The sequence below is a fragment of the Notothenia rossii genome (genome assembly GCF_949606895.1).
Source record: "Notothenia rossii genome assembly, chromosome: 11".
Lineage (NCBI taxonomy): Eukaryota > Metazoa > Chordata > Actinopteri > Perciformes > Nototheniidae > Notothenia > Notothenia rossii.
Genome location: NC_136910.1, coordinates 12,748,884 through 12,772,856, shown reverse-complemented (window position 1 = coordinate 12,772,856; position 23,973 = coordinate 12,748,884). Strand labels below are relative to the sequence as shown.

Here is a 23,973-nt window from a genome sequence, read left to right as displayed (position 1 = left end):
CTGCTCAAACATTTATCTGAATGGTTTCTTGGAGCATACACAGAGCTACAAAGAAGAGGAAAAGGGGCAGGGAAAAGTCTATCCAGGACAAAGCCTGTGGCCGGGCTCCAAGGCTCGTACTGGAGGAAGCAACATGCACGTATCCGATGATAGGGCGAACAAAAGTCTCGTCTGGACTCTCCTTACTTGGAAACAAGAGAGGCAGGTCCACTCATTGTGTGAATGAATACAAATCAGGTAAGAAAACACCTTTGTGTTTCAGGTGGAAACCCGAAGCGAGACTCTCCTGCAAGCCACACAAAAACACTCCTCCTTTGATACTGATCTTCTTAACCTTGTTTTTCAGCAACAAGCTGCTCTGTAAAACCACTGTGTCACAATAGGGGCAAAGGAAAGTTTCAGCACAGTGATACATTTAATCTGGCTGAAAAGCTTCCATTGTGGGCTACAGTGGAGTTCTCATTAAAGCACGATGACATTTGCAGCCACGGAGGAGCGACCTCTATGAAAAAGAAAAGGGTAATACCCATGAATAGAGGGTGACTGTGTAGTCAATCAGATGTACAAGGCATTACAATGCAGCCGTGCTAAGCAGGTGACTTCTTTATTACACATTCATAGAGCCATTCTCTTTCTGGAGAGACTTTTTCCTCGCCGTGCTCTGCTGTGCTGTAAGACCTGTGTTTCTTTTGGCAATGTCTTTAAATTAAAGCCCAGGTCAGCACCTGTGGTTGCTGTGTCACGGTACCATCTGTTGAAATCTTAAAAGGTGTTTCAATGGATCTGGGAGCACAAAAGGAGCTCACTCTGGGCTAATGGCCTATCACTGACCCTGACATTTTTCTTTTGCGCCGTGCCAACGTGTCAGAGGAAGGGGAGATTGTTTTCTGACACAAACGGTATTGTTTTGGTAGTTGAAAATAAACTGTCATGGTAACCGTAATGTTAACACTGATCAAAGGCCGGCGGCTCGATCAAATATCCTGAGGGGTGGTGAACTTTAAAAGCCATGCCACAGCTTCTCTAATCACACACTGCCTCTGTGTAATTTACTTCTGGCCTCCCAACCACTGCCAGTGCCATCACATTAAATAGCTCACAACTGTCATACATAAACCGACCGTTCAACAAATGATCCATGTCGATCTAAAACAGTAGTCCAATATAAATCAAGAGAAAAAAAAAGAAACATAAAATGACAAAATGATGATAATTTACCTTTAAAATCCTGTGTTCCTAAATCATGGTTTGTTGTTAAGCTGTCAAGATCTTGCAGCATCTGTCCTCCTGATCAATTTACTTAGGAAAATGAGGGCCTAAATGACTGTCACATCCATTAAATATGTGTGTTCATATCGGTGCTTATGTTTTATTTAGATAAAGTGCAACCCTCTATGTCGTTATGTGCAACTTGTAACAACAAAAACACAGCTGGACACGGTGAAAACCAACCAACAAATGAATAATGACATCAAAACGGCTAAATAACAACAAAAACAAACAACTTATTGAGAACTCAAAGAATCTGAAATGTCTTTCAGCATACACATTAAGTACCTACAAAACATGATTCATCGGCACTGTTCAATCTTTTCTGTAAAACTTTGTTTGTGAATGTCTTAGAGTTAAAGTAATGCTGCAGGAATCTTGTTCATTAAAACCATACAGGCCATTTTTCCACCAGCCTCCACATGCTGTGACTCCAGTGGCTTGTGGGAGAAAGAAATAAAAAAGCCTCAGTCTGAGCCATGTGAAATTCCAGTTCCTATCAGTAGTCTCTGCCGACTTTGGAAACGGGAGAAGTTAAGTCTTTAGTGCTGTGGTGCAGATCACATATCAAGAAAACCAGATCCAGTTCCCCAGGTGTCAGGCAGCCCTGTGAAGTGGGGTCACTATCACATTTCCAGGTCAAGATGATCAAAGCGCTGGGTACACTTCGTACACTTTCCACCCAGCCAAAACATTCAATAAAGCATTCAGAAATGCTTTTTCCTGGCACACAATAATGCGGAGCGATGTTTGGCCATGTCAAGTGGTAATTTGAGGGAAGAGTTGGAAAGGCAAGGCATCCACTTTCAATGTTTACCCTAAAAAGAGAAATGACTTCCACTTTACTCACACAAAGAAAATGTCTAAATGCTACCCTGAGATGAAATTAGTGGTGATCTAACCGTAGACGTCCTAACTTCACAGCAGCAGAAAGCTATCACACTTCCTCCTGCATTGTATCAGTGTTCTCCCCGGGGCTGCTCACATCTAAAACGCTGGGTGTGATGGATGGCATCGTGTCACTGAGCTTAAAATAAAAGTGGACATCTGAAGGTTAAAAATGACCTATTTTGGGAAGGGCATTTTCATTTGCACCAGCAGCAGAGGTGGTCATGGAAAAGGAAACGCTTTTCCTTTTTTTTCGGGTCTATTTTAATTCTGCAGCGATGAGGGGGAGCGTCGTGTTATGAAGGTTTTGTTTGACACTTCCTATTACTCAGGAATGATGAAGGGAATTCAAACCATCACCACTTGACTGAAAAGAGTAATTATGGCCACTGCAATCATAATACATTTGATCAAATCCCTAGATCAAGTCAAGTTTATTTATACAGCCAGAAATCACACATGTCTCTCAGAGGGTTTGACAATCTAAAGGCCCTCTACTTTTCAAGTTGTTCTTATCTATACTTTATATTAACAATAGATGAAATAACTGCATAATGTCAAACAGATCACTCCCTAGTGACAAACTCTCAGAAGAGAAAGCTCTGATAATCCCGCTGTACATGACATGAACAGCATTTAAATGTATACATCTGATGAATGTGGAGCATTTGGCAACAAAGGAGCCAGATATCTCTGCAGGGGCTACATGAGTCTAAAAGTAAACAAAAAATAACATTGGACTTCCAGTTGCCAAAGGGGCCAGAAACACACTTCCAAGTGAATACTAATGTTGCTCAATATCGGTTGCTTGTATTTCTAAGGCATCTTCTTCCCTACACTTGCTGTAAGTACTCCATAATGTTATCATATGTCAGTGTTGTGTTTACCGTTTGTTGCACTGCTTCCTAGTGGTCAAAACAAATGCAGTTTTAAAGCTGACTCATATTAGCACCACTTGAACAACCATAGTTTCCACTTCAATGAAAGCCGTTACGACAAATTCACGGATGTGTCTTTGGTTTCCTGTTTTGATGCAGACTCATGGGTTGTAGCTAACCTTTGTTCAACCCTTTGCCTCTGTTGGCTGAAAGAAACAGTTATTGTTCTAGCTGTGGGTCCTTACCCTGTTTAATACATTGTTACACTACTAAAGTATAAAGTCTAGAAATGCACTTTTCCTTGTACATGTGATTTGTATTGTTTTTTACTTTTGTTTCTTTCAACTGTCAAATGGGAACTAAGTGTTTTTTGTACGTTTTTGTGTTTCTCTTATTTTCCTACGATACCGTTATGATTGGATGTGAATAAGAAAATATGAAGGACAGACCATCTATTTATATATTTTTGTTGTTGTTGAGAAAGGGGTAATATTAGATTATTCTATTCTCCCTGCTCCTTTTTGGGTATGGTGTGTTTATAGAGACATGTTTTGTAAATAATCGAAATGAAATAAAACACAATATTAATAACTTATTAAGGGACCCCTCTGCTAGGATGGACAGACATGATAAAGGTGGCCCTTTTAGGGAGAAGCGAGAACTACAAATAGTAGAGTTACAAAGTAGTAAAACAAAAATACAGGCGTTTGCTCCAGTGATAAACTCCTCGAAGTCAGAAAACCCCTGTGTGCAAACCAGCAATGTATCATCGCTTTTCAAAAGCCGCCCAAGCCATGCTATCCCTGTCATTACCATAGACAGCCCCCCCATCATGCTCTCTGGTGCACAGGGTTCATTACACAGAATTAGATGTCACACAGATCAGAGCGCGCGTGAGGCCCCACACTGCTCTCCTCCTCAGTTAGCTCTGTAAAGCGCCATTCCGAGGGGGATCGATAGCTGAGGTTTGGAGCTTCATTAGCTCGGTATGACTCCATCTCCATCAAGACACCTCTGGCACGCTACGCCAGTGTTGCGAGATATATTTTACTCCCCGATGCTGAAGGTCCTGCTGTTTTACACACAAACACAAAGGGACAAGCAAGACCTTCACACATGATGAGGGGCGGGGGGAATCTGTGTCAGTCTCTGGCTCGATAAACAGGAGAAAGAAAGAGGACAAACAAACACAGGTAAGTGATAAATGGTGTCACAAAGTGCCTTGAGTGGAGGGAAAACAAAATAAAAGGATGAAAAGAGCTAATTTAAAGCTTTTCCTTTTCAAAAGAAAAGGAGTGGAGGGGGGGGGGGGGAAGCTACAAAGCAAGTGAGATGTTCACAATGCTAATGATGTTTTGTTTGCATCGAAAACGGCCAGTTGGTTTGATTTAGAAACAAGTTCAATTAAACCAACAGAGAAGATAAATGTGTAACCACCATGATTCAGCATTCCCTGCACTTTTAGGATGTTTGATCTGACTGCAAGGCAATTCAACCGTACTGATAGCATCTGCCTCTTCTTCTTCCATTAAGAATCGTGTTCTAGTGAAGCTTATCAGACATCTAGGAATTCATCCACTTCTTGTGAGGGAGCTGGAGGGAGGCCAACTGTACTGGAAACAGAAGGGAGGGCTGTGCTTTTAAAAGGCGGCTTTGAGCTGAGGGAAAGGGGGCTATCATGTCAGGCAGGATCTCTAGGGCAACATAAATGTGCCACAAACGCTGGATTTAACAACTGGGCAGAGACCTCACTTACTACAGTAACTGCTGCAGTATTTATTTCTAAAACATATTCTCTGGGGTTAATATTATCCCATTTTATAGCTGGCGGATATTCATCCCGCAATGTCGTGAAAGGTCTCCTGATGTGTAAAGAAGCAGCGAGGAGGTTGTGGCGATAACCAAACATACCTGGCCAAGGTCGTTCTTAATGAGCGGGATAAAACAAGACATTAGAGCTGACCACAAAGCACTTGAGGGGAGCGTGTGTCACACTACCAGCCTGCAATTTGTACAACCATCAGAGACCATAATTACATTAACCTCAGACGCCTCAACTCTGCAGAGCAACAGAGGTTACTACTCGCCTAGGAAGAAAAAAAGATGTTTAACCCCAACTCTATGTTAAGGTTTTGTTGGCATCACAACATGGGATGAAACCATTTGATTTGAGTGGTATCTCACTAAAGGTAATTGGAGATCAGCTTCAGGGTCTCTTCAAATGGCTGCCTTTTGCTCTCCTGTTAAGCTCTATAGTTTCAAAAAATGTGTTGGCCGGGGGAAGAGGCCAGCCTGAGAGGGAGAGCGGGATGCCAAGGAATGTACTTAAGATCTAAAACAGACAAGATTTAAAGCCAAGAGCATTTAAATGCCAATACTAATCCACAAAAATAATTCACCGCATAGCACAATCCGACTCCCTTACAGATACCATATGTTACCTCTGTGAGGAGATGAAAAGAAAAGAAACGATGCCAGAAGAGATGCTTTCTTCTTCTAAAACGGTGTTATCTTGGTATTGAAAAGAAAAACCATGCTCCTCTCCCTCTCTTTTAATGTTCTAAAGCCAGTCTATATTTCGACTCTCTCCGGTTCCTACTGTTGTTCATGCCTCCATCATTGGGAGATTAGCCAAGAACAAACTGTTTGGTTTGCAGGGAGTTAAAATTCGCTAATGCACACACTCTCAAGTGTCCTTGTCTGCCACACTGCACTTAATTAGCATTTTAGTGCAAGCAGTTCTCTCTCCTTCAGTGCCTCTGAAGGGGAAACATCAATCCGACTCACAAAAAAAAACACGCAAATACACTTATGGAGTCAAGTTGAGCTCCTGTAGTTTCTTACAGTATTTGGGAACAGGATGGGGAATGGAAAGGGGAGTTTGTGGGGGTCGATGGAAAAATGGGATAAAAGTCTGATGTGAAAACAGATGTCGGGCTGCGGAGTTGCCTTTTCTGAACTAGCTTGAAAGGACGTATTAATATATGGGTCAGATGTATAAAGCAGAGGTTCAGTGTTGGAGTGTCGACACTGCAGAGGGGTTTCTAGTTTCAGTGACTCGAAGGTTGTGCACAGACAGAAACTAAATCTCCGCAGACATTCCTGCTGCTGGGAAGTGAACATTTCCAAATGTGCCACTCCATGGATGTAAATGAATTAGTGCACTTAACTTGAACACTAAAATGAGGAGCCGAGGAGACAATCTTTCACTGTTCATAGTCTCGCCGCTGAAAGCTAGTGCACCAGGTTGGAAAATTACAGGTAATTGCTGAAGCCATTGAATCCAGTTTGGTTTTGGTTGAAAGACTAAAATAACAAAGCTCTGATTGCTGAAAAGACAAGGGCAGGGAGCTCAGAGGCCCTGTTGCTAGGAGTTAATTTGATACATATTTCTCCCCCTTGAAATGTCTGAGGTACTGGCAAGAGACGGCAAAAAAAAAAAAGAGTGAGAGAGAGGGTGAGACCCCCGCTCTCCCTGCAAATACTATCCATCTGCCATATTACATTTAACCAGCATGAGAAGCTAAGGGAGCGCCCTTGCACAATATTGTGTGAAGGCTGTCAAACTCAATGCAGGAGCCCGGTGCCCAACTGCTCAGAGACGAGGACACGAGGCCGCTTCAATTCTGTCTAATAATAACTCCTGACTGTGCACTCGGCACCAGCGAATAGGAGAACACGTGGCATGAAAATAACTTAATTATTCATGCCCGTTTAAAAAAAAAAAAAAACTAATTGAAACTGTAATATGATGGCCCCAGGAAGAAAACACCAGTATCAGCGGCTGATCGCCAAATAAGAATTTTAAATGAGTGTAAAAAGTTGGGGCAGGTTTTAAGGGGGAAAATGTTTTTTACTGAGCACGCATGATTACTTGCTGGTGTCTTTAAAGTGCTGCTTTAGGTTGTTTCTGTGGTGTGATCATTGATGCCATTTCTAACTGGCTTTCATTTATGATTTCACACTTTGTTTAGAAGGCTTACTCAAGCAAGTTATTTTTATTTTTTCGGAACCCAAGCTTATAAAACAATCCCCGATGACATGAAGCTTTACTTTCTCATTCTTTAAAAAGTTTCTCCAGAGCCGCAGACATGTTTTTCAATATAAACTCCTTCCACAGACTTGGTAGCATCCCTCATTACTAGTAAAAGAGAGCTTTATGGGTAAATGTGGTGGAACGACCCTTTAATTCTGCTATTGTAATTAAACTTGCCTTGTGTCATATGATTAATGCCATTACTTTGAAGAGAGTATTTTGAATCACATTCTTATTAAAAACATAATGCAACTTACCAATAATTCGGTTTACAATCATACAAAAAGTAATAAAGCAGGACCTTTAAACTGAAACAGTGCATTTTGGGTATTTCACCTTGATAGATGATTTAAAAATGATATTCTGTCAACTAATCTATCACTTGTTTTAAACCTAAATCAACACACATTCCCTTTTATTTTGCACTTGCTAACTTTCACTTATAAAACCACACTGAACTCCCCCTAAAGGTTTGAGTATCTTTGGACCTCAGGGACACGGCTCGAACACTCACTACTGCTCTTGCAACAGCAGTAAAATCAAGCTCAGAAAAATCAATTGCCAGGAGGCAAGAAGTGTGAACTTACATACCCTAAGCCCAATTTCCTTGAAAGTGGAGGTCCTAAATCAAATCAAGCCAAGCCAATGCACCGTAGAATTATGCAAAAAATGACAAAGCTATATAAAATGACAACTGGTAAGAAATACCGTCAAGGCTAGGAAACTTTAGAGCTTGTTTATTCACTCCACATGTCTTTATCCTCCTGGTGCTGTGATGCTGCTGCGAGTCAACTCTGACTTTGTTTTTATTCAGGCCAAGAGGGAGAAATATTGAGTGCACACAGATGATGTAAACATACAAAGAGGAAGAGCAGAAACAGCGCTCTCGACAGAAAGTCTCGTCACTGCAGGAACCCGTTCTAAAAAAAACTGTCTCGATGCTCTGTTATTTTTGATTGTCAAGAAAAAGGGTCAGTTGCTGCTAAAACTTTAAATTGCCTTAGAAATGCACTGCCGAGTGAAGAGTACTCCCCTACCTGTGCATGGCTAATCACAGCTGATGGAAATACCCCAGCAGGAATTCAAAATCTTAGTGATCAAAAGAAAAAAACAACAAAGACTGAAAGCACAGAAGGAACTTCCAACGTTTTAAAGTAAATGCATGATAATGACATTAAAGTTGGCCAGCGTTCCTCCACTTAAGTTTTCTCTGTGAGCAATGTGAAAGTTATTGCTCACTACTGGACATTGTTCTCCCTCAAAGCGCAAGTAGCATTAGCAGTGTACTAAGAGCTTCTCCCACTTGAGAGTAGCATCCGAGGTTAAGATAAATAATCATAGCCATGAAATAAAAGTCTTTCTTAAGCATCTAGCAAAAACAAAAAAATCACAACATTCAGATGCTGTTGGTACTGTAGGCGTCAGGGTTGTCTGCCAAAAGCACAAGTAACAGGGTGAAGCTATGTGTTTGATGGTCAATTAAAATCGTTCACAGGCATTAGCATGCCGCTTGCCTTTGATAATTCTGCAAGACTTATCAGGCGCAGCGTGGTTGCCATTGCCTCTCTTTTGGACAAGATGACAAATACACATAGGCACTAGAATATATTATTTCTTATCGACATGGATAAACCAGACGTATTTGATTGGATTAGACTAATGCAAGGTAGACAGTTTAACCCAAATTAAGGCTGACTTATTTAAGCTTTAAAAAAGGTACTATTGATAATATGTTTCCATGGTCACAATCAGTGACACTAGTTGACTTGAAACCAACTCCCAAACAAAAAGGCATTGACTTTGCTTGCCCTAAGTGACCTTTATTTTCCAGGTTTATATTCAAATGTTAACCAAATGACCTGAATCAAAACCAAAAGGAAAATGCAAATGAATGTGCATTTGCATAAGTCACATGCTAAATATGTTTCCATTGCACTCCTTGCATATTGCAGTTACTGAAACACCAACATTACACTCCAGCAGGTGTAAAAACCTTGCAATATTACACATATATTTTATTTTATTTAATTTGGCTTTCTATACATTTCCAGCTCATCAAACAAGTGGGTGGAACAGCCCTTTAGAATACTGTATACAAAATCTGTTCCACTCATTCACTTTTCTCTACAGAAAAATAAATGTAATACTACTCTGGTGTGCAACAAATAGAGATTTTGGACACATGCATTATCAATGACAGGTGTAACGTAGTACTCCAGATTTATGATCACAATGTAACCAATAAAACAAAATGTCCTCCTCTCTGTGTGGATTATAAACCTCTTTTGCTAAAGCCACAGAGACGACCAGTCACTCTCTCGCCTGATTTATTATGACAAGAGCCTCTCAGACAGGACGGAAGAGTCATCCTCAGCTTCTACAGCCACATCCATTTTTCAAAAAAAATCCAAAGTGCTTGTTATTTCTAAGTGGGGCAGCCAAAATTAAACGCACAGGATGTGGAGTGCTGGATCAGAAATGTGTGAATCAGCCCTAAATAATACAGTTTAGTGACAGTACAGTGCAATAAGTAGCAATGTTTGGTGACCCGGGAATTCTCCCTTTTGAAAGACAAAGAAATATTAACAAAATGTGTAAGTAGTCATTTTGGTTCAAGAGTATCCATTACTTAATATACACCCACACTTCTCAGAGCTTAGCCACAACATGAAAAATGACCACTTAAGGGAAAAATAAACGTATAAAGCAAGTCTGTGGAACGGGAGGTGGAAGGTTGCCTTCTAATTGCTGGAGGGGAGAGAAACCATGTTAGAGTAAACAAAGTCTGATCGATGGTGGGGATTATATCAGAAAGAGCCTTTGGCCTTTGGCCAAGACGAGCAAACACACCGGTCTCTGTCTCTGCTGCAGATGGAAAAAATAGCAAAGGCAGAAAGCTGGGGAGTTAAAAGCATTATATTTCACAGAGGGGGAAGCAGATAGAGCGTAGTACAATGCCAGATATGACATGTAGCCAACTATATCACGTCTTGGCTGTTTGTATCACACAGAAATGCCAGCAGATAAGAGGGCAGTGTTGGGAGTTTGATGGAAGGCTGTTCGGCTGGGGGCTTAGCTTTGGGTCAGGCTATACTCCCACGGCGCTGCGGTGCTGTGTGTTAAACCCCTCCATCACCACATGCACAAGTTCACCGCACTGTTAGCTGGTCACAGCCGGGAAGAAATGTATTCTGTATACTGCCTGGCTTCAATGTGGCAACTGCAATTCACATAAGCCACTTAAGCAAATCTGCAGAGGGAGAGTAAAAGGTATAAAACTGAGAGGGGCTTACGAGTTATTGGAGCCTTTTAAACACGGAGGCTCCACATCAGGCAGGGGTTTCCTTTTTTACCCAAGTCTTGTAAATGAGTTCACTCTATTGCCTTTAAAACCCTTGTAAAGGTATTACATCTGGAAGTGACATAATTCATTACCCTGTCTGAAACATGTTTAACGTGAAGATGTAATGCAGGCAAAAGTGCTTTGGTCCCGGTTGCAAGGATTTAAAAGAAGAAGGGAAAGAGGTATGTGCGAAATGTAAGCTATTCTGTCTGGGTTGTCAGTCAGCACAAAAGGAATACTGATGACTATTGGATCCATTTAGTGGCTCACTTAAATTTGTGATTTATATTAATGGCCCGTGTATTGCTTTCTCCACTTCCAACAGGGCTGTGTTCTGCTAAATTTCACCATAATATTCATGTCGATAAGCAGGTGACGACTTGGAGAAAGGACTGATTATATCTGCTAATCCCCAAAGAAATTAGGCGAGATTGATGAAAGCGTGCATATACTCCACACAAAGCCTAGGGAGTCTCTAAAAGCTGTTACCATGGTGGTATCCCATTAGAATAACAAACATTTCCCCTGGATGTTTAACATCGCTTCCCAGTGAGCACAGCCCTCCCTAAACCTCCCCTCACTCCCTCGCTCTCAAGCACCTGCCTTCACATTTTCCACTTCTAAAATTCCACCAGCCGCTTGGAAAAGAAAAAGGGAAAAAAAAAGAAGGGTGAAATATGAAATGCAGTTACGAAAAAAAACTCGAGTGCCAAAAAAAGGACTTTTCTTCAAACCCGTAATAACTTTCCATGGGAATAGGGAGAAACTTAAAAAGAATAACACTTCCCCTTGATTTTCTACTCCTACCACTTTTTTAAGCAGGCAGTGAATTTCCTGGAGTGATAAGGGCTTAGCCAATGTAATCCACAGAGGACCCTTCTCTGGCATGCCAGGAATCAAGAAACCTTTCCCTCTCGAAAAAAGAAGAAGAAGGAAAGTAGAAAAAGACAGAGAGAGAGAGAGAGCCAACAATAGGTTTGGAAACAAGGAGGAGAGGCAGCCAGCATGCCATCTCCCACACATGCTGGCGAATGCAAATTAGCATGTGTGGAAAGAGCAGCCGGACTCGCCTCAGCTGGAGATCAACAGAGGAATATTGATATGACAATGCGAGGGGCTTCCCTGACTCAGACAGCAGGGGCCACCGAGGAGGCTCTAATTGGCCTCACGCAAGGAGGGGGAGGGGGGCCACCCATAAATGTTTCACACAGATTGATTCATTATCAGTTTGCTCGACAGGCAGGGTGGGCCTCGTAAAAAAGTGTACCATGTTGAACTGGTGGCATGTAAGTCACTGTCACCGCGGCAGGACAGAATATATCATCCCGACCTTTCACTTCAGATATTGAAATGAGAGCCAGTAACATGACTTGCCACACTGCAGGACTACTACTCTTGCATTTCAAAACACAGGAGTAGAAGGATAGTGCAATGATAGGTGACAGAGCAAGGGAAAACATCAATAATTTACGAACGTCTCTTCTGTCAGGATATGCCAAGCTATGATGTGCTGTCTTTTTTTATTGCACCAGACGTCAAAGCTGGCTGGCAAGTTTGAGGTATAAATATTCTCTTGATTAAGAAGTGACTGCATGTTCAAAATAAAACATATTCTGTCTGTGTTGTCATTCAAAAATAGATCTGAAAAGTTGAAGCAATAAATTAAGTTGGCTGACACTAATAACTTCTGGTTTATATTGATGGCCAATGAATGGCTTCTGTATCATTAGGAAAGCTTACACTTACTATCTACTGTAACAGGCTGCTACACGAGAAGTCGTAACATTTTACAGCCAAACTCTCTTCCGTCTCATAATGTGGTTGAGCTGACATTTTTTGCTCTGTGATAAATGTGCACAAATTATTCAATAGACCACAAAAACTAATCTGTCCGTTGAAAAAGAACTGCGGGCTGCACAGACATGCAGAGCCGCTGAAGATCACTGGCAGCCATTTAAGAGCCGTGAGAAAGGCAGTTGAGCATCTCAGCTTCTCGCTGGGTGGTTGGATACATGTGGTTGACACATTTGCATCTTCAAAGATGCACACAGACAAACTCAATATGTGTGAGAATGTCTGGGCGGCATGTGGAAAACCCCAGTCTTTCCTCTGAAGAGGTTTCCTCCCCCCTCTCAAATAGCACGTTTTGGAGGTCCTTTATCTGTCATGCAGTTGCTTCAACAGCGAGTTGTAAACAAGCTGCTTGGACTGGATGCACAGCGAAACAATTGCTGTATAGTGTGCAGTGATGTCTGCTCTGCACCATATCCAAAAGGCGCTGCAGGAAACTACAAATCAGGAGCCATTACAGAGCAACAAATATGACAGGAACAGTGCTGCACATTATTTGAGCTCCAAGACTCATTCACTCAGTGTCTCTTCCAATGAGCGTGAACAATGCAAGCAAGAGTGTGCATTGTGCTGCAGAGCAGGAGACTCTTCCTCTGAACTGGGGCTAAATTACAAAAGAGCCCTGTGCAAATTAGACGTGATGGCTTCATAATACGTCTGAAGTGTCAGCTTCTCCAGAAAACCTATCCCCAGGCTACGCTCACGAATCGACGCTTTGAAGTTCCAATTATTCCTGCCAAACCGCTGCAATCACAGCGCTGTAAAACAATCATTCTAGCATTACAAAACACACACAATCAATGTCGACTCAGTTGCTGGCAAGGACAAGGTTAATAACTTAAAGTATGCTTTTATAACATGATGCATTTAATCTTTCTTCAAACAGATATCAGACTTGGCATTTAAAACATCAAATGGGTTTTTGTTCCTTTTGAATTTTACTTTTGAATGACGTCCTGAAAGAAGATTAATATTTCTCAAGTGTTTGTAGTGGTTTTAATCCTGAGAGATCATTTGTTACAGACGGAGGAAGAGGACCGGAGGGAAACGGCTGCATTTCAAGAGGAACCATCCATCTGATGCCTCCTGATATTCATTTGGTGGGGAGAATATATTCAAGAGTTCCATAAGAATAAAGCACAGAGAGGACTTACAAATCCAAAACAGGATCTGGCATGTGTGCCGAGCAATTTCATATTACAACATGACCTCTTACTCATGCATAATTCTGCTTGCAAATCAATAAATTACATTTGCAATTTGGTACACCACCAAAAGGGTGCTACTGCAGACAAAGAAATGGGCTGGACCCAGACAGGATGACTGGGGTCAAACACCTCAGTTGAACCGGAAAAAAAGTGACCACAACGGTTGAGTAGAGTTTGACTCTGAGAATAAAATGGAGCCAGAGAGAGGCAGGAAGAAAAGAAAAAAACGTAAACACTAGCTAAGAAGTATTTACTCACAGGGCTAAACATTAAAGCGTCTTCTCATCCTTAATTAAGTCTTATTTATATTTCCCAACAACGGGTCAATTATATATATATATATATATATATATATATATATATAGAGAGAGATGCGTCTCCTCAACTGCGCCTGCTACATAATTAATACACACACACTGACATGACATGGATATGTTATGACAAGAGTATCAGAGGCGAGAGTTAGAAGAAGAGCGAGTGAATGCATTTTTCATGAACTGCAGAGCTCCCCAGTCAAAATTGTAGACATGATGTTTCAGTTTCAGAGACGAAAACGGGCACCGAGGGCCAGAGAGGCAAATGTATGAAAACAAACCCGGGAAATCACATGCAAGAGCACTCGTACTGATATTCCCACAACTCTGATCACACGTCCAAAGGTCGCCTTTGATCAGCCAAGCGACTCCCTCTTGGCTATCTGTTTGGGGTCCTGTTAAAAAAAAAAAGAACTGCAAATGTGAACATCCTCTCATTTGTTGTTGTACTTCCACTGATGTCTTAACATCTGATGGGCTGTGGCGTTGCTGCAGCTAATGATACTTAATAAAAGTGAAGGCTGGGTTTCTTTAAGGGTAGCGTTTTTCCGTTTCTTTCACCATTCCTCCTCAGATTGCCGAAGCTATAAATAGCCTCGATTTCAAGTTCTGTGGAGGAGATAAAACTTCACACAGGTGTAGAGAAGAATTCATTTTGCAGTGTATTTGGACAAAGCTGCTGTGCCACTGGGTGAGGGGCCATTCCTCCTCATTCAGAGCCATTACCACCCCACTGTCACTGTCAGTCTGTCCTCTCACCCATCACAGGACCCAGAGCAGCTTCACAGCCCGTCTCAAACCTCACAACTAAATCACATTCTACGCACAAACGGCCGGAGTCGTGCAGCATCTACTGTATCTAATCTAATCTTTCCATCTCCGGTGTCACTACACATGCACATCAACACACACACACCATGTAAGTATCAGGAAAGCCAGGCTAACATCTCAGCACCGCAATCATGTACGTTTCCGCCGTGTGTGGTTATACAAGAGTCGGTAATGCAAATCAGAAATCAGGATTTGCTTCCATAATTGTGGCTTTATCAGCTCATTAAGAAACAGGGAGGCATTGCTGAAATGAGCATGCAATATTCCCATTAAAAGCTCTAAAGGAGAGAGTACTTGGAACATATCACCACAAGTCCTTGGGAGAGAGGGAAGCAGCCGTGATTGATAAGGTTACTATCTTTCTTGCTAAAATAAAACACCTAGGGGAAGCGGCAATTTAGCAGAAAGAACAGAGTGAATGTTCTCAGGTGGCCCTGATGGCCACTTGTCCGCCACCTCAGTGTTATAATGCCCGATACAAAATGGCACATCTTATTAAAGATTTGACAGATTTATTATAACAGTTGTTTAACCTCTTTATAATCAAATCATGTTAGGGGGTCAAGGAGACTCTCTCCCACTGAATTACAATCATGTTAGCTTGATTTAAAGGGACAGTGTGTTGCATCTAGGGGGATCTATTAGCAGGGATGGAATAGAATATGTTTTCATTAGTGTTTAATCACGGCCGTGGTGTTTTTGTTAACTCAGAATGAGCCTTTCATGTCTACATAGTGAGCAGGTCTTCTTTTTTTACTCCGCTATAGATAGTGACTTTGGCTTTTAGGCCATCTTAGTTGTCTGACATGATTGAAAAATTGTGTTATTTGTTTTGTGGCTCCTAAAATAATGTCATGGTGAGTATGGCCTCGGAGCAAGGTTAGGGTCCTGGAATATGCTTTAGCGTTACCATGGGTTTAGCACTCACAACTCTACATGCCACCATATCCTAAACACGTTTATTTACATGTATTGTGTGGCGGGATCCAGCACATTTGAATAAAGTAAATAGGTAGGTAAATAGGGGGGATATTAAAACAAATGAAATTCATTCAGAACAAGGACACTTTTTGTATAATCCAGTACAAAAAAAGACAAAAGAAAACTGCTTCTCCCTGCTATTATATTATGTGAAAGGAAAATTATATATAATGAAATAGTCGAGCCTTTATGGAACAAACTGTACTGCTACCACTCAAAGATGTGACCGGCAGGATTCAAATGAGCTCCTATTGAAGTGAGTGGGCAAAGGCACATTAACCCCACAGTATGTGCATGACAGACAGGAGGGGGGGGGGGGGAATGCTGGCATATTGTGTTTCATGTACAGTAATTGCTGCAGCTCAAAGAGCTCAGAGGTGAGATCTGAGCATACAATATGACAATGAAGGAAGCGTGTCATTGGGCCTGCAGGGAGAGGACTGTCATTAGCTACAGGACGTTGATGATTGAGTAACACTTTCTTACTTCTGCAGAAGAAAAACAACCGAACGCCTTCAGCAAAATCAATACAGTTTGAGCCGTCAGAATGCAAATAGCGACATTCTGGCTGCATGACACAGGATGATGCGCCATTACTTATTCTTGCTCCATTCAATGTCATCATTAGCCTTTACAGTGTCAAATCCGCTCAATAAAGGGCGTTATTTCCAAAAGGATAAGCGCTGCATTAATCCTTTTACGCTGCTTTCAGCAGGATAGAGTCCCCCATAGCTAATATTAATGTGCTAGGTGCAAGAGTGAGATGGCTAATCCTGATAACTCAGGACGTACAGTCAACTTTGCAGATGGCTATCTGCCCTGGACTAGCACTCTTAATAGGCGCAGGAACAGGATGTGCTTTTAAAGCTGCACTTCCCGAACGTCGCCTTCAAAGAAAACGATAATTTTCAACGGGGCTTTCTGAACTGAGAAGATAAGCCAGAGAACGGGGGAGGACAAAATAAAAATGATGCTCGCCTCAGAGAGGAAAAATAGCTTCCTGATATAGTCCTAGCTCCCTCTTTAAAGCTGACACCTAGAACATACAGTTTATCAATTATACATGAAGCCAGAATCCATCTTCTGTTGGCAGCTTGTTTGGATCCGGCCCGAGCCCTCTGAGTGGTGAAATGTGTCTGGGAGCCCCCATCCCTCCTGTCGCCTTTTTCCACTTGCAGCCTGTCCTTAAATCAATCCCTTTTTAGGCCTGAATTTATTTTTCCTGTAACAAATCTGTCTTGGCAAATGATGTCACATAAGCGGGGAGAATGACAGCCTGATGTCTATGCGGGGAACATCAACCTTGCTCCAGCAGCCTCCTCCCAAGGTGAGTAATCATGCTGAGGAGCGGTGCAGTGTGTGGATGCCAGCCAGAGTCCAAACAAACCCAGAGTCTGTTGCTCAAGATAAACAAACCAATTAGGGGAAAGGCATGTTATTCCTCAGTTGGTGGGATATTTGCTAGATGGAAAATAATCAATGCATTCTTATTTCCACGGGGTGAAGACGAAAAGTCCTGAGCAGAATAAAATCTAGGCAGCGAGGGAGAATACAATTATTCATTAGAAAAAATAAATAATGGGACCAAACTAGCTACTAGTCATGTAATTAATCCATGCAGGCTCAGTGGAGAGAGGAGAGCACAGAGGGGAAGATTCATCATAGCTTTTCGCCCCTCGCTCCCAGGGATACATGCCCTTCTTGTGTGGATGAGTCAGCTTACATCTTCTGACAATTGTGAGCCAAGGGCTTTGTCAAAAGGAACCACAGTTATTGTTTTGATTGGTTCCCCCTTGTTATGTAGGCAGCCCAAAATGCTTTCAAATGTGATTGCGCCACAGCATCGGAAAATAAGGCACGCACATAAGGAACATCAAAAAGGAAGATGTCTGCTTTTTATTTACCCGAGGACAATCATTTGGCACTCTAGCACTGTCCCTGGCCTCTCCCCCACGCTGGAACAAGCCGCCCTATCAGTAATAGCAGCGAGCGGCACCGTTGGCCAGCCAAAGCATTAGACAACTGGGCTCCCGGTGCATGACATTCAAGCTGGCCAATAAGGATGGACATGCTAATCAAAGTGGCTCTGGCCTCCCCATCACAGTGAGGCTGGAGGACTTTGCCCGCTCAGGCTGGATGTGCAGCTGCTCTGGCTGCATTTCCACTCCCTGTCCCCTCAGGGCACAGGCACCAGGCTCACCGCTGGCACAACAGTTTAGATGCCGGGGAAAATAAAATGAAAAAAATGGCGGAGGCTAACGACGCCACACATGAAAAAAAAAATCACAGCCAGCTTGTTAGCATGGGAAGGAGAGATGGAAAGAGGAAGAGTGAGACAGAGAGAGGAAGGGGAGGGGGGGAAAAAGAACTGGGTTAAGAGATTTAATGTGCTGCTGAAAATCTGACACTTGCCAGAGGTCCAAATGTTCCACCAGAGCAACGGCATCCCTGCAGGCTAAATCTCTATAAAGCCTCCAAAGCTGCTTACAATATACACTTGAGAAACAATAGATAAGGTCAGAGTACTAGCCGATGTCTGAGTGGGACCATGTATGAAAAATAAACACTTTCCCACTGCATGTGCTAACCCAAGACATCCGAAACAGACAAGAAGCAGGTTTATGCTGTAGTGAAACTATTTTTGGCATAATCAATAATGATAGATTTTACTAGTACGCGTTCTACACATCCTCTGGTTACAGCCTTTCAAACTTGATGTTTCGCTGCTTTTTTATTTTTTTTTAGTATTCTTTGTTAGTTGAATCTCTTAATATTGTTGGTGTCCTTGAGCTCTGGGAACTAGTGAGGATTTTTTCTATTATGGACCTAACAATGAATCGTAGCATTTTCAGATACATATTATTCAAAATGCTTCACTAGTTCTCCTTAAATGTTTTGGAAAATAAGCTTTTTTGCTCTATTGCAAAGAGCTGGATCAGAAGTTTGTTATGGTCATTGAACGGCAAGCTACAGATCGTTAGCTTAACTTAGCATAAAGACCAGGAGGAGGAGGAAAACAGAGCACGGCCACAGCTGCCTGTTTTCCAAATGTTGTTTGTTTAATCAGTGTGAAAACAACGTTTGTAAAACAAGTCGTAGTGAGGTGGAGGGCAATTTCTTGCGGGGCGTAAGGACTTTTTGTTAGACTTCTCATTATTGTTTGGTTGCCAGGCAACCTGCCTTGACACCCCTCACTGCTCCTGGCCAAAAAATAGTCCCGCATATAACACCCCATGAACACAACTTTTTGTGTTTGCACTTTTTTTTTTTTCTCATCAGAGTAGAAACTTGTGTTGGCTGGCCATTAATAGTAATACAATTGAGGTGTGATATACTGTAGTGAATATCTTGAGACTTATAACTAAAATGAATGAACGATCACAATCATTATAAATTGTTATATTATCCTTAGAAGTCATTAGTCTCTTTTGAAAAGGATGATAGAGAAAAATGACTGGCAGTTTACAATGGATCAAGGCCAAACTGGCAGAAGGAAGATATGCACAGGCTTATTATGGACTATAAACAAGCTACAGCGACATAAAAGGGAAAAATCAAACCTTGCAGAAGGAAACGATTCTCAGAGAACAGTGTCCAGCATCTGCTGCACAGAGATGCACATCTGTGGTGAGCCTTTGTAGATCACTTTCCGAAACTGTTAAGCTGACCCGCGTGTTGCAAATGGTTTGTGGTGAGGAGAATATTTTGGCGATATTTATTCAGTCGAGGCTTTATGTTCCTACGTGATAATATAACAGTGTCCGACACTTAACTCTACTCACTATCTTTGCCCAGGAGACACACTATCCTAAAGCGTCTGTGGTTTCATCATCATGTGAATCTTAATCAGATACTTAGCCAGTAGAGCAGGTTTTTACTCTCCCTGGTGAGAGTATCAACACATGGCCATCAGGCACAATTCACAGCCGCAAAGTGGCTATTTATTTTCTGCTCAGCATTACTTGACAAATAATTACTCAGTCTATTCAATTAAGCCATGGAACTCACACAAATGGCTACAACATCCCAGTATAGGAGTGAAACATTATTCTGCGTTTCACAACTCGATCTCATGAATAAAAAAAAGCACACAGCAAGGGCTTTGATGCAGGGGGAGCAAAGGGACAAGGTGATGAAAAAGTAGAAATATCATTAAGTCTGAACTATTTCATCCTTTTTAAGGCAAGGCAGAGGAAAACAGACGTGTTGCCGGTGGAGCAGATGCACAAAGTAATCCAGGGTGAAAGGACATGGTATTTTCCCTGCTGAGGAAGGGAAACGGTTTTTACAAGGTAACGTGGGTGTACAAGGAGAGAGTCACTGCATGCTGGTAGAGTAATATAGACTGTAGCCTGGATAACAGCCAAAGTCCAAAAAATGTGCCCCCCCCAAGAGGCAATTACTCAAGATGCAGTGGATTAAAGCATTTTTTCCCCATTGTTGTTCAAATTAGGATGCTAGAAATAAAGCCTCCCAAAATAAAAACCAGCACAGCCATGCCAACTTTTAAGTATTTCCACACACACTTCTTACAAAAGATAAATAAATAAAGAATAAATCACAAACCTAAACCAGAATAGATGCCTTTCGGTATGATGAGAACTTCTCGTCCTTAAGAACAACATGAGATGAACCTTGACATCCTGTAAACTTTGTGCACAACAATCTCCAACATATTTGCTTTCGCCAAAGCACTGTAGTTTAAAAAGGGGAACAATCAACAGTTGGGAGAACTAACCAAGTACAAAGTGCCTGTACTTTTCGGAAGTATTTGAATGTTATTGCTGCTTAATACTTCATACAACTCCACTGTATTTCAAAGTGAAAGACGGTATGTTTCCCTCAACTTCCTCCGACTCTATTACAAGTTGTTATGAGGCTTAAGATTTCAGATGAATCCTAATGATAGTCTTATCAAATGTGATGTATTGGAACAGACCCAAATTAGTTTTTAATGTAGTCTAAGATGGCTTCAACCTATCCCGATACCAACTCAAATAATCAGTAATAATAATAATCTAATCAATGCATTTATAATGATATAACAATCTACATAAAAAGCACCTTTACATCTGATGAGAATATACAGTGCCTGATAAAGTAAATACAAAGTGATTTCGGAATAAGCCAGGACTGAATTGAAATTGAAAAAATAAACTAAAAATCACAAACAAAAAATAATCACATTAAATTAAGCAAATATGAAATGCAAGACTTTTACTTCTTATTAAGTTTGTTTATATTGCAGTATTGCTATTTTTACAGAAGCAAAACATCTGAAATCCTCTTCCCCCTCAGAGATGCAGTAGTAAAAACCAGATCAGGAGTAGGGATAATTGTAAGCAACCTAAATAAATCTCACAGACGGGTGAAAGCCACAGGATGTCTCGGCAGTCAGCACCGTTTGGCCTCTCCACCCTAATTTACCTCGCTCCGCCCACTCAGGCATGCAGCGTTGTGGGGCTGGCTGCTCCTCCTGCAGGGCCGGGCCAGCCCATACATCCCACTGGCACGGGACGCCCCGCCAAGAGCCAATCACCAAGCCCACACTCCTGACAGCTCATTACCACTCAATTAGGCAGGTGCACCTCCACGCACAGCCTTCTGACAAATACAGCCCTCCCAGATGCATGTTTAACATTCGAGAGAATTATATAGTGACAGCAAACACTAAACGCCTCACCCTTATCACTTGATTGCCTCAAGATTTAAATCCTATAATTGGCCCAGACCAGCGGGAGAAAAAAAAAAAAAAAAAAAAAGCCAATAAATATGATGCAGTCGGCTTGTAATTGAACAATTATGAATTCATATTCATAAGATGCTTGCTGGCAATTACAAAATGCCATCTGATTAGACACAATTTGAAATGACATTGTTCCATGCTAAAGACGTTGTGGTGTCAGCCTAATAAAGGGAATACACATCATAGACGTTGCCTGCCCACCAACATGACCTCCAGAGATGGGAGACATGCTGACACAGTGGCTTGGCCGGTGACGGACGGGAGTTGGCACCCATCGCTCTTTGTCCCCTAAACCTACTGCTCACACTCACTCGCACAGAAAGAATAACACCAACAAGGGTTGACTTTCAAATTTTAACACCAGTGGGCACAGATTGTGCACATAACAAAACACAAGCAAGGCGAAAAAAATGTTGATCCCTTGAGAACAGATTTTAATCAAGATGAAATGATTTACAAATCTATTTAATAAGGCTTGCCAGAAGTCAAACTTGGCATGTAAATGCGGTGGGGATTAAATTTCATCGGCAACCAAGACTGTAACTGATCGCCTGCAGACAAAGGGGGAGCCTGCCAGTTTTTTTCTCCCCCCTCCACTTCTCTTCCCTCCCTCTTTCTCTCCACAGCCTGCATTTTGCCTCGTGATCCCTCCCTGGCTATGTGGAAGGACAGGGGCAGTGCAGAGTGGTGCAGTACAGAGGAAAGTGAGAAAAAGACAGAAAAGGAGAGGGTGAAGGGAGGGAAGAGTTGGAGGCAGAGGAAGGGAGAAATGTTGGAGATAAAGAGCAGTGGTGAGAGGTAGAGTGGAAGGAAAGCGAAGGGTAGGAAAGGACAGAGGAAGAAAGGGAGAGGAAGCTCAAGGTCAGCGTGAGGACAGAGTGGTCCTCTGAGTTGGACAGACACACAGCCGCAGTCACCTCTGTGCTAATCAGCCCTTCGGCTGGCCGAGGAGATGTCAGTTAGTTGTGTGTGGGAAAACCTCTCCCTTTACTTTTTTGGCTGCAAATTGCAGGGGCTGTTTGGGCAGAGTAACAATGTGAATGTGTGTGTGTGTATATATAAATATATATGTGTGTGTGTAAATATATATGTGTGTGCCACTCTGGAGTTTAAGCAGGCTGACTTGCTGCTTGTGGTGCCAGTATTGCGCTCCCCCCCCCCCACTGCTGCTGCTTTTGCCCTCCCCTTCGCCTCCTTTTCTTGCATATTATGCTACGGTGACTGAAGCTGAACTCAGCTTTCCCCTGCAGTGAGGGCAAGAATAAAACTGCCAATTAATGCTATATTCAGTGTGCCAGTGTTAACAGTGTGAGGCATTCTACTTCAAGTTGCTGCGCTGCTTGAAAAGAAGGTGGGCTAGCTGTTTTCCTCGGGCGTGGCTAACCTCTCAGGCTAACAGCGATAGCGCCATTAGCTGAGGGGCGTAAACGAACAGCGTCCACAGCTGTGATCAGGTTTGTGACCTAACAGCTCTGCAGCTTGTGTCTCATTGGGTGAGTTTTGTGTATGAGGCCAGTTGGCAGAGGCGAGTGTCTCCTCCGTCTATCCTTGGGTTATTTCGGACCATCTGTGCCCAGTCATTAACAGGCCTTTTCACAGTCAATTGTCTTGTTCGTCTCCCCTCTCCTTCATTTCTGCTTCTTGCCTGGTGCATGACCAACTGATGGACCAAGTGCTTGCTATTCTTCCCTGAATGTAAATGGCTTAAGTTAGGAAAGGCCATTTTATTAGCTGGGGCTAAGGAGAGCTGTGGAGCCATAGGTTAATTCAAAGTGGCATCGAGGAGGATGCATCAAGCAGTGGAGATCAAATTACAGGGCAAAGCGCTCAGTGGTAAGAAAAACAAGCCAGTGGTATGCTGCAGAATGTGTACGTGCATGCTGTGTGTGTTTAGCAGCAAGTGTATGTGTGTCTGGGAGACTGGAGAAAGAGAGGGGGGGGGGGGGGGGGGGGGGGCAGAGGAGACAGCAAAAGGAGAGGAGGGTGTCCATAGAGGGCCAAGGGGGATGGGAATGGAAGGAAAGAGAGAGTGAAGGGAAGGGAAGGAGGGGGGGAGAAGAGGCTAACTGGGCCAGCACGCACACATCACCCCCACCAATTAGAGTCACTCATCTCCCCTTTACACAACACATCACCCTCCATTTCTGATGTTTACAATCGTCGGGGAAAGAAATAACTGTAAACATCACTGCAGCAGCAATGGCATTCCACAAAAAGAGAGATATCCTCTGCCTGAAATGCGTTTAGCCATTCCTTCTTCCCCCTCACGCCTTTGTTATTGGTCTTTGTGCAATGATTTGCCTAAGGACCCAGATTTCCTAGCAACAGCCTGCCACCAAACATTTGGCAGGAGTTCAACATTCTCTCTCTTTGTGAGAAATGGCAGTGCTGCCTCCCTGCTCTGCGTCTGCCACCAGCCTCGCCGCTGCTGCTGGATGAGCCAGACTGGCTGCAAGAGCCCTCTAATAATTCTGTTTTCATCCAATCACACCACATAGTAGCAGGCACCTTGAGAGCCTCTGCCAGGAATCATCAATCACCTCTTTAACACACATGCTCTAACAAACACGGACGCACGTGCGAGCTAAATAACATGCAAACATACACACATGCGCGCCGTTTCTGTGA

The 23,973-nt window shown here is 42.5% G+C and overlaps 1 protein-coding gene across 2 annotated transcripts in view; it reads right to left on the bottom strand.

Annotated features, from left to right (window-relative positions):
• adkb (adenosine kinase b) overlaps positions 1-23,973 on the bottom strand; it is a 98,132-nt gene that overhangs the window by 27,373 nt on the left and 46,786 nt on the right. The window lies entirely within an intron of this gene.